This window comes from Oryx dammah, unplaced genomic scaffold (assembly GCF_014754425.2).
Source record: "Oryx dammah isolate SB20612 unplaced genomic scaffold, SCBI_Odam_1.1 HiC_scaffold_23, whole genome shotgun sequence".
NCBI classification, from domain to species: Eukaryota; Metazoa; Chordata; class Mammalia; order Artiodactyla; family Bovidae; genus Oryx; species Oryx dammah.
The window spans coordinates 103,569,518-103,579,986 of NW_024070207.1; the positions used below are offsets into that span (position 1 = coordinate 103,569,518).

Sequence of the window (10,469 nt, forward strand, 5' to 3'; positions counted from 1 at the left end):
GTAAAAATAAAACCGAAAACCAGAAGCAGGAGGCTTAAGTCCAAAGCTTGAGAACATCAGAGAACTCCTGAATTCAGGGAACATTAAGCAATAGGAGCTCATCAAATGCCTCCAAACCTACACTGAAACAAAGCTCCACCCAAGGGCCAACAAGTTCCAGAGCAAGACATATCACACAAATTCTCCAGCAACACAGGAACACACCCCTGAGCTTCAATATACAGGCAGCTCAAAGTTACTCCAAAACTTTAGACGTCTCATAACCCATTACTGGTCACTCCACTGCACTCCAGAGAGAAGAAACCCAGCTCCACCCACCAGACCTCCAACACAAGCTTCCCTAACCAGGAAACCTGGACAAGCCACTGATACAACCCCACCCACAGTGAGGAAGCTCCACAATAAAGAGAACTCCACAAATTACCAGAATATAAAAAGGCCATTCCAAACGCAGCAATATAACCAAGATGAAGAGACAGAGGAATACCCAACAGGTAAAGGAGCAGGAGAAATGCCCACCAAACCAGACAAAAGAGGAAGAGATAGGGAATCTACCTGAGAAAGAATTCCGAATATTGATAGTGAAAATGATCCAAAATCTTGAAGTCAAAATGGAATCACAGATAAATACCCTAGAGACAAGGATTGAGAAGATGCAAGAAAGGTTCAATAAGGACCTAGAAGAAATAAAAAAGAGTCAATATACAATGAATAATGCAATAAATGAGATCAGAAACACTCTGGAGGCAACAAATAATAGAATAACGGAGGCAGAAGATAGGATTAGTGAAATAGAAGACAGAATGGTAGAAATAAATGAATCAGAGAGGAAAAAAGAAAAACGAATTAAAAGAAATGAGGACAATCTCAGAGACCTCCAGGACAATATGAAACGCTCCAACATTCGAATTATAGGAGTCCCAGAAGAAGAAGACAAAAAGAAAGACCATGAGAAAATCCTTGAGGAGATAATAGTTGAAAACTTCCCTAAAATGGGGAAGGAAATAATCACCCAAGTCCAAGAAACCCAGAGAGTCCCAAATAGGATAAACCCAAGGCGAAACACCCCAAGACACATATTAATCAAATTAACAAAGATCAAACACAAAGAACAACTATTAAAAGCAGCAAGGGAAAAACAACAAATAACACACAAGGGGATTCCCATAAGGATAACAGCTGATCTCTCAATAGAAACTCTTCAGGCCAGGAGGGAATGGCAAGACATACTTAAAGTGATGAAAGAAAATAACCTACAGCCCAGATTACTATACCCAGCAAGGATCTCATTCAAATACGAAGGAGAAATCAAAAGCTTTACAGACAAGCAAAAGCTGAGAGAATTCAGCACCACCAAACCAGCTCTCCAACAAATTCTAAAGGATATTCTCTAGACAGGAAACACAAAAAGGGAGTATAAACCCGAACCCAAAATAATAAAACAAATGGCAATGGGATCATACTTATCAATAATTACCTTAAACGTAAATGGATTGAATGCCCCAACCAAAAGGCAAAGACTGGCCGATTGGATACAAAAACAAGAAGCCTCTATATGCTGCTTACAAGAGACCCACCTCAAAACAAGGGACACATACAGACTGAAAGTGAAGGGTTGGAAAAAGATATTCCATGCAAATAGAGACCAAAAGAAAGCAGGAGTGGCAATACTCATATCCGATAAAATAGACTTTAAAACAAAGGCTGTGAAAAGAGACAAAGAAGGCCACTACATAATGATCAAAGGATCAATCCAAGAAGAAGATATAACAATTATAAATATATATGCACCCAATATAGGAGCACCGCAATATGTAGGACAAATGCTAACAAGTATGAAAGGGGAAATCAACAACAACACAATAATAGTGGGAGACTTTAATACCCCACTCACACATATGGACAGATCAACTAAACAGAAAATTAACAAAGAAACGCAAACTTTAAATGATACATTAGACCAGTTAGACCTAATTGATATCTATAGGACATTTCACCCCAAAACAATGAATTTCACCTTTTTCTCAAGTGCTCATGGAACCTTCTCGAGGATAGATCACATCCTGGGCCATAAATATAACCTTGATAAATTCAAAAAAATCGAAATCATTCCAAGCATCTTTTCTGACCATAATGCACTAAGATTAGATCTCAATTACAGGAGGAAACCTATTAAAAATTCCAACATATGGAGGCTGAACAACACGCTTCTGAATAACCAACAAATCACAGAAGAAATCAAAAAAGAAATCAAAATATGCATAGAAACTAATGAAAATGAAAACACAACAACCCAAAACCTGTGGGACACTATAAAAGCAGTGCTAAGAGGAAAGTTCATAGCAATACAGGCATACCTCAAGAAACAAGAAAAAAGTCAAATAAATAACCTAACTCTACACCTAAAGCAACTAGAAAAGGAAGAATTAGAGAACCCCAGAGTTAGCAGAAGGAAAGAAATCTTAAAAATTAGGGCAGAAATAAATGCAAAAGAAACAAAAGAGACCATAGCAAAAATCAACAAAGCCAAAAGCTGGTTCTTTGAAAGGATAAATAAAATTGACAGACCATTAGCCAGACTCATCAAGAAGCAAAGAGAGAAAAATCAAATCAATAAAATTAGAAATGAAAATGGAGAGATCACAACAGACAACACAGAAATACAAAGGATCATAAGAGACTACTATCAGCAATTATATGCCAATAAAATGGACAACCTGGAAGAAATGGACAAATTCTTAGAAAAATACAATTTTCCAAAACTAAACCAGGAAGAAATAGACAATCTTAACAGACCCATCACAAGCACGGAAATTGAAACTGTAATCAGAAATCTTCCAGCAAACAAAAGCCCAGGTCCAGACGGCTTCACAGCTGAATTCTACCAAAAATTTCGAGAAGAGTTAACACCTATCCTACTCAAACTCTTCCAGAAAATTGCAGAGGAAGGGAAACTTCCAAACTCATTCTATGAGGCCACCATCACCCTAATACCAAAACCTGACAAAGATACTACAAAAAAGGAAAACTACAGGCCAATATCACTGATGAACATAGATGCAAAAATCCTCAACAAAATTCTAGCAATCAGAATCCAACAACACATTAAAAAGATCGTACACCATGACCAAGTGGGCTTTATCCCAGGGATGCAAGGATTCTTCAACATCCGCAAATCAATCAATGTAATTCACCACATTAACAAATTGAAAAATAAAAACCATATGATTATCTCAATAGATGCAGAGAAGGCCTTTGACAAAATTCAACATCCATTTATGATAAAAACTCTCCAGAAAGCCGGAATAGAAGGAACATACCTCAATATAATAAAAGCTATATATGACAAACCCACAGCAAACATTATCCTCAATGGTGAAAAATTGAAAGCATTTCCCCTTAAGTCAGGAACAAGACAAGGGTGCCCACTTTCACCACTACTATTCAACATAGTTCTGGAAGTTTTAGCCACAGCAATCAGAGCAGAAAAAGAAATAAAAGGAATCCAAATTGGAAAAGAAGAAGTAAAACTCTCACTGTTTGCAGATGACATGATCCTCTACATAGAAAACACTAAAGACTCTACCAGAAAATTACTAGAGCTAATTAATGAATATAGTAAAGTTGCAGGATATAAAATCAACACACAGAAATCCCTTGCATTCGTATACACTAATAATGAGAAAGTAGAAGAAGAAATTAAGGAAACAATTCCATTCACCATTGCAACAAAAAGAATAAAATACTTAGGAATATATCTACCTAAAGAAACTAAAGACCTATATACAGAAAACTATAAAACACTGATGAAAGAAATCAAAGAGGACACTAATAGATGGAGAAATATACCATGCTCATGGATCGGAAGAATCAATATAGTGAAAATGAGTATATTACCCAAAGCAATTTACAAATTCAATGCAATCCCTATCAAGATACCGGCGATATTTTTCACAGAACTAGAACAAATAATTTCAAGATTTGTATGGAAATACAAAAAACCACGAATAGCCAAAGCAATCTTGAGAAAGAAGGATGGAGCTGGAGGAATCAATTTGCCTGACTTCAGGCTCTACTACAAAGCCACAGTCATCAAGACAGTATGGTATTGGCACAAAGACAGACATATAGATCAATGGAACCAAATAGAAAGCCCAGAGATAAATCCACATACATATGGACACCTTATCTTTGACAAAGGAGGCAAGAATATACAATGGAGTAAAGACAATCTCTTTAACAAGTGGTGCTGGGAAAACTGGTCAACCACTTGTAAAAGAATGAAGCTAGATCACTTTCTAACACCGCACACAAAGATAAACTCAAAATGGATTAAAGATCTAAATGTAAGACCAGAAACTATAAAACTGTTAGAGGAGAACATAGGCAAAACACTCTCTGACATAAACCACAGCAGGATCCTCTACGATCCACCTCCCAGAATTCTGGAAATAAAAGCAAAAATAAACAAATGGGATCTAATTAAAATTAAAAGCTTCTGCACAACAAAGGAAAACATAAGCAAACTGAAAAGACAGCCTTCCGAATGGGAGAAAATAATAGCAAATGAAGCAACTGACAAACAACTAATCTCAAAAATATACAAGCAACTCCTGCAGCTCAATTCCAGAAAAATAAATGACCCAATAAAAAAATGGGCCAAAGAACTAAATAGACATTTCTCCAAAGAAGACATACGGATGGCTAACAAACACATGAAAAGATGCTCAACATCACTCATTATAAGAGAAATGCAAATCAAAACCACAATGAGGTACCACTTCACACCAGTCAGAATGTCTGCGATCCAAAAATCTGCAAGCAATAAATGCTGGAGAGGGTGTGGAGAGAAGGGAACCCTCCTACACTGTTGGTGGGAGTGCAAACTAGTACAGCCACTATGGAGAACAGTGTGGAGATTCCTTAAAAAATTGCAAATAGAAATGCCTTATGACCCAGCAATCCCACTGTTGGGCATACACACAGAGGAAACCAGAATTGAAAGAAACACATGTACCCCAATGTTCATCGCAGCACTGTTTATAATAGCTAGGACATGGAAACAACCTAGATGTCCATCAGTAGATGAATGGATAAGAAAGCTGTGGTACATATACACAATGGAGTATTACTCAGCCATTAAAAAGAATACATTTGAATCAGTTCTGATGAGATGGATGAAACTGGAGCCGATTATACAGAGTGAAGTGAGCCAGAAAGAAAAACACCAATACAGTATACTAACACATATATATGGAATTTAGGAAGATGGCAATGGGTGTTTATCAATTATGTGTCATTTTTTGGGTTGAATATTGGCATTGATATTTGGGGGAGAAAAGGGAGTTAAAGATGGAAGGTATCTCTGTTCTACTGAATATGGTGTATGATACGAACTTTCCAGAAAGCCCTGTGTTTGTGGAATATCGAGTCCATGCTGGCTCAGAGTGAGTGGCAGTTGAGTGTTGCTGCAAACCTGGACCCACTCAAGTTGAATAGGAAGAGTTTAGGCTGACACTTCCAACTTCCTGGCTCTCTGGATTTGGAAAGTAATGATTCAAACTATCATCAGTGAGATATCATTTTGACCTTAGATTGACTAAAACCAAGGATATGTTTTGGTCCATATGTGGTAAGGATATAAAACAGTAGAACTACTTTGGAAAGCAGTATGATAGTTTCTTACAAAGTAACATGGGAACTTATCCTGTGACCCAGAAATTTTGCTCCTGACATAGAATGTGAAACAGAACACATGTACACACTAAAGGACTGTAAAAGAATGTTTGTGGCAGCTTTATTCATAAGAGTTTCATGCTGGAAATAACCCAAATGCCCATCAGTAAGTGAATGGATAAATAAATTGTGATATATTCATACAGTTAATACTCAACAATAAAAAAGGAATGAGCCACTGATATACTCAATAGTATGTGTGAATCTCGAAGATATTGTGTTCAGCTAAAGAAGCCTAAGATACACACATAAAATACTGTACATTTCCACTTATATGAAGTTCAAGAAGTATGCCATAGAAGTCAGAAAGCAGCTGCCTCTGGCGGGGGATTGACTAGAAAGGGATGCAAGGGAACTTTCTAGGATGATGGAAACATTCCTAACTTAATTGGGATGGTGGTTACAGCAGTGTTAAAGCTCAAGTGTATATGTAGAATCTGGCTTTTATATGTAAATTATGCTTTGGTTAAAAAATTAGAAAATAAGTTTACAGTATCAGACTTACAGCGATCTAACTTACACTTTTCTCAGATGTTATTACTTGTTTCCCCCAGAGAATATTGAAGAAATATGTCATCTCCTGTGATCAGTTGATTCAGAGGAAATCCAATCCTAACCACCCCAACTTTTTACTTTTTTCAAGGGAGACTATAGGAGCTACAATGGGGTCTGAATCACCACATGGGGTTAGCCAGCTTTTGCCTAGCTTATCTCCTGTTAACAGCTCCTGGTCACAGTAGTGGCAGGGCACAATTACCAAAAATCTCTCTCTTCGTCTACTTAGAATCAATAGAAATACATGATGTCCTGAAAGATTAAAGGCAACTCCTAGTCATCCAGGTGTTGGAAACGGAGTGACCACCTGCTGTTCATCTTCAGTGTGTCAGCATGGTTCTGGCGGGTCAAAGAGGCCACATCAGATATGGGCAAGCCACGGTGACTGCAGAGGTAGATGTGTGGAAAGAGGACAGAGAGGAAGAAAGGATGACAAATAAATATATTCCTTTTTAATGCCACAAAGGATCATCTTCCACACTGAAGTGACATTGGGTCGGTATGAAGTCTACATTTCATGAAATGTGAAATGGGTGAGGAAGGTAGGGAAAAAAATCCCACCATTGTCTGATAGTCTGTCTTGGAATGCTGTTAAGGATTATGCTTTTCTTCTTTCTTTTTGGCCCCTCATGTTTTCTAATTTTTTTTTTTTAAATGAACAACCAATGTTATGTTATTCATTTATATCATGTTAAGTTTTTATCTTTTTATATATTTGTAACTGTGAATGAAATAACATTTTTAAAAGGTGGACAGTCATAGGTGTTAAAAAGAAGTCTATGCAGTTATTTAAGTAATTTTGAAAAATGAACCTGTCATGAGTATGCAGACCTTCTTCCCCGTGGGTATTGAAGTAAGTCTTTTAAAATCAGTGGTTTCTTTGAAAAGTTCCCTTCAAATTTGGTTTGGTCTGGCTTTTGTTACATTATCCACCGCAACAAATTACACCTCTCCGTGTTCATGTGCTGTGTAGTCCCCTCCCCACGTTGACTCTGGTCTTGGCCATATGACCAGCCCTGGCCAATAGGAAATTAGCAAGCATGATGGGAGCAGCTTCCTAACCGCTTGTGCATGGGGATTGTTCTTCAGAATGCTAGCTCTTAGAACCCAGCCCGACTTGACTTTCACTTTTCACTTTCATGCATTGGAGAAGGAAATGGCAACCCACTCCAGTGTTCTTGCCTGAAGCATCCCAGGGACGGCGGAGCCAGGTGGGCTGCCGTCTATGGGGTCGCACAGAGTTGGACACGACTGAAGTGACTTAGCAGTAGCAGTAGCAGAACCCAGCCACCCAAGTTGTGAGAAGGTCCAAGCAGCCACGTGAAGAGTCTTACATGGAAGACAAAAAAGGCCCCTGGTCAACAGCTGGCACCAAATTGCTAGCTATATGAACGAGGGTAGCTCGTAAAGGGAGCTTTGAATCCTCAGTAGAGCCTCCCAGGCTGATTCCCCCATGGATCAAAGATGAGCCATCCTGATCAAGCTCTGCTCAAACTGCGTAATTGTCAACACATGAGTGATTGTTGTTGGTTTACATCTTTAAGTTTTGGGGTAGTTTGTTACATATGAATGGGATAGTACCAGAGCTATTTTTGTATCTGTTTTATCTAGGTGTGTATCACTGCCTAAATTTAAGTTGGCATATAGATGTTAGCTATGTTAAATAATTCAGGAACTCTGTGTTGAGGAAGTGTCTGAGAGTGTGTCCTAGTTTAGCGGAACCTCATGCTTCCCCCTCATTTAATCTCTTCTCCACACAGCAGCCAGAGTGATCTTTTAAAAATCAACATGATTGTGTCACTGCAATGCTTAAATCCTCCTAGGGCTGTCCACTGTACTTAGAGTGAAAAGCAGATTCCTTATTCAGGATTTGCTAAACCCTCTATATATTGGCCTTTGCTTGATTCCCCTGCAGTTTCTGCTGACACCCCTCTCAGCCCCTTATATCAACCAGCCTCATAGATTGTCTTTCAGTTTCCCGAACGTGCCAAACCAGTTCCCACCTTTGCATCTTTGTCCGCATGTTGGAACGTCTCTCTGCCTGGATTGGTCATCACAGGACTGGCTTTGTATTGTTTCAGATCTCCGCTTAAGTATCACCCTCTCAGAGGAATTTTCCAACTATGGGACCCAGCCACCTCTTGCTCTGATAATATTCCATAACAAACCACCTCAAAGTTCAGTGGCTTCAGATGACAAGCATTAATCTCATATTCATGGGCTGTGAGATGACAGGGGCAGTCTGCTCTGTATCTCCATCTAGGGTCCAGATTGTCTCCCAGATGAGCGAACAAAAATTCTCGAGGCTTTGGGGCCCAGACTGTCTTCCACACTGCCCATCTCCCTATTTCCAATTTAATTCACATGGCCAACCTGAGTGAGGAGGGAAGGGCCTCTTCCTGATACCAGCCAAGGTTCTTGGCCTTCCCCAGTCAACAGAAATTGACTAGGGGCTGGACACGAAATTCAGGCAAGTCTTTATTGCGGCTTCTGCACCAGCTGCAGGAGGGAGTAAAAACAAGTAACAGTTCCCTTGCTTGCTACCCTGAGAGGGGGCCAGTTTGTTCCTTATATAGGGTGAGGATAGGGGTGTATGTAGGGTTTACCCACCCCTTTGTGGTGGTGAATGCAGGGGCCATCCACAGTACCTTGCTTTTGCTCCTGGCTCTTAAGAACCGGCTTCCCTTGTGGCTCAGCTGGTAAAGAATCTGCCTGCAAGGCGGGAGACTTGAGTTTGATCCCTGGGTTGGGAAGATCCCCTGGAGAAGAGAAAGGGTACCCACTCCAGTATTTTAGTCTGGAGAATTCCATGGACTGTATATAGTCCATGGGATGGCAAAGAGTCGAACACAACTGGGCAACTTTCACTTCACTTCAGAAACAGAAGTTGGGGTTTTTTTGTCTTTTTTTGGGGGGGTATCTTTTGGTCTAGGATTTGCCCCACCTGCACATGCACAGAGTTATTTTTTAATCCCATATGATTTATTTGTATTTTGTTGCTGGAGGAAAGGTGTATCCAGGTGCAAGCATTGCAGCTCTGAAGCAAAGGGACCTGGTCCCAGCCTGTCTCATTCCCACAGAGGGAATTATTTGTGGAACGATTACCTCATCTACCACACTCTCAAATCCAAAGCAGCCTCACCTTCAGCTTACCCAACTTTAATTCTCTGCAAATAATTGATTATCCTCTGATATCTTTGTGTGTGTTTATTATGTTCATTGCCAGTCTACCCTGTTATTTGTCACCGTCAATGCACTTGGATCAGTTTCTGGCTGAGTTGTAGTGCGTGATGAGATCAAATGTTAGCTGCAGATACTGGTAAAAAGAACTGGAAAGTCAGTCCTTTTCTTCCAAAGCCTATCTACACAGATAGCTTGATCTTTTCTTTTTTTTTTTTTCTAGTTTTATTTATTTATTTACTTTACAATATTGTATTGGTTTTGCCATACATTGGTTCCTCTTGTTGTAATTTCTCCATCTCTTCCAGTAGTGTAAGAGAGATCATGCTGATCTGCCTTTCATGATTTTTATTATTATTATTACCCTTCCATGTTTTTGTGCCAGATGTTAGCTTTAGGAACTGTTGTTGTTGTTTAGTTGCTCAGTCATGTCTGACTCTTTTGTGACCCATGGATTGTAGCCCATCAGACTCCTCTGTCCATCGGATTGTCCAGGCAAGAATACTGGAGTGGATTGCCATTTCCTTCTCCAGGAGATCTTCCTGACTCGGGGATTTAACCCACATCTCCTGTGTAGGCAGGCAGATTCTTTACCGCTGAGCCAACAGGGAAGCCCTTAGGAACTGTACTTGAACACAAAGGGGTTTGAGGGGCAGTGCCTTAGAACCCACATCCTCAAAGCCATTTCTTCTTCCAACTTCCAGGGGAACAATCTTCACCAGATCTTTGACCTTTTCTTAATTGGGCTCTCTAGAAGCTGACCTTGGCACAAGGATTAGAGGGCATGTTGTTTGTTTGGGTGTATGGACACGGTTGGGGAAGTGGAGAAGTGATGCAGGGAAGTAAAGATAGCCCACTATGGGTTCATTACTAGGCCAGCTAACAGCAGGAACAATGGGGACTTAGTCCCACCTGGATTAACAATGCACCTCAGAATGATCCTAAGAGGAAAAGGGGCTGGGGATTCATGCCCCTCTAAGTGTCAGTCATTCAAGTCT

The 10,469-nt window shown here is 39.7% G+C and overlaps 1 long non-coding RNA gene across 1 annotated transcript in view; it reads left to right on the plus strand.

Annotated features, from left to right (window-relative positions):
* Positions 1–8,771, plus strand: part of LOC120882364 — a 24,101-nt gene extending 15,330 nt beyond the window's left edge. The window contains exon 3 of the long non-coding RNA XR_005725481.1: positions 8,706–8,771. This is a non-coding gene — a long non-coding RNA (uncharacterized LOC120882364). The remainder of the gene's footprint in view (positions 1–8,705) is intronic.
* The last annotated feature ends 1,698 nt before the right edge of the window (positions 8,772–10,469 follow it).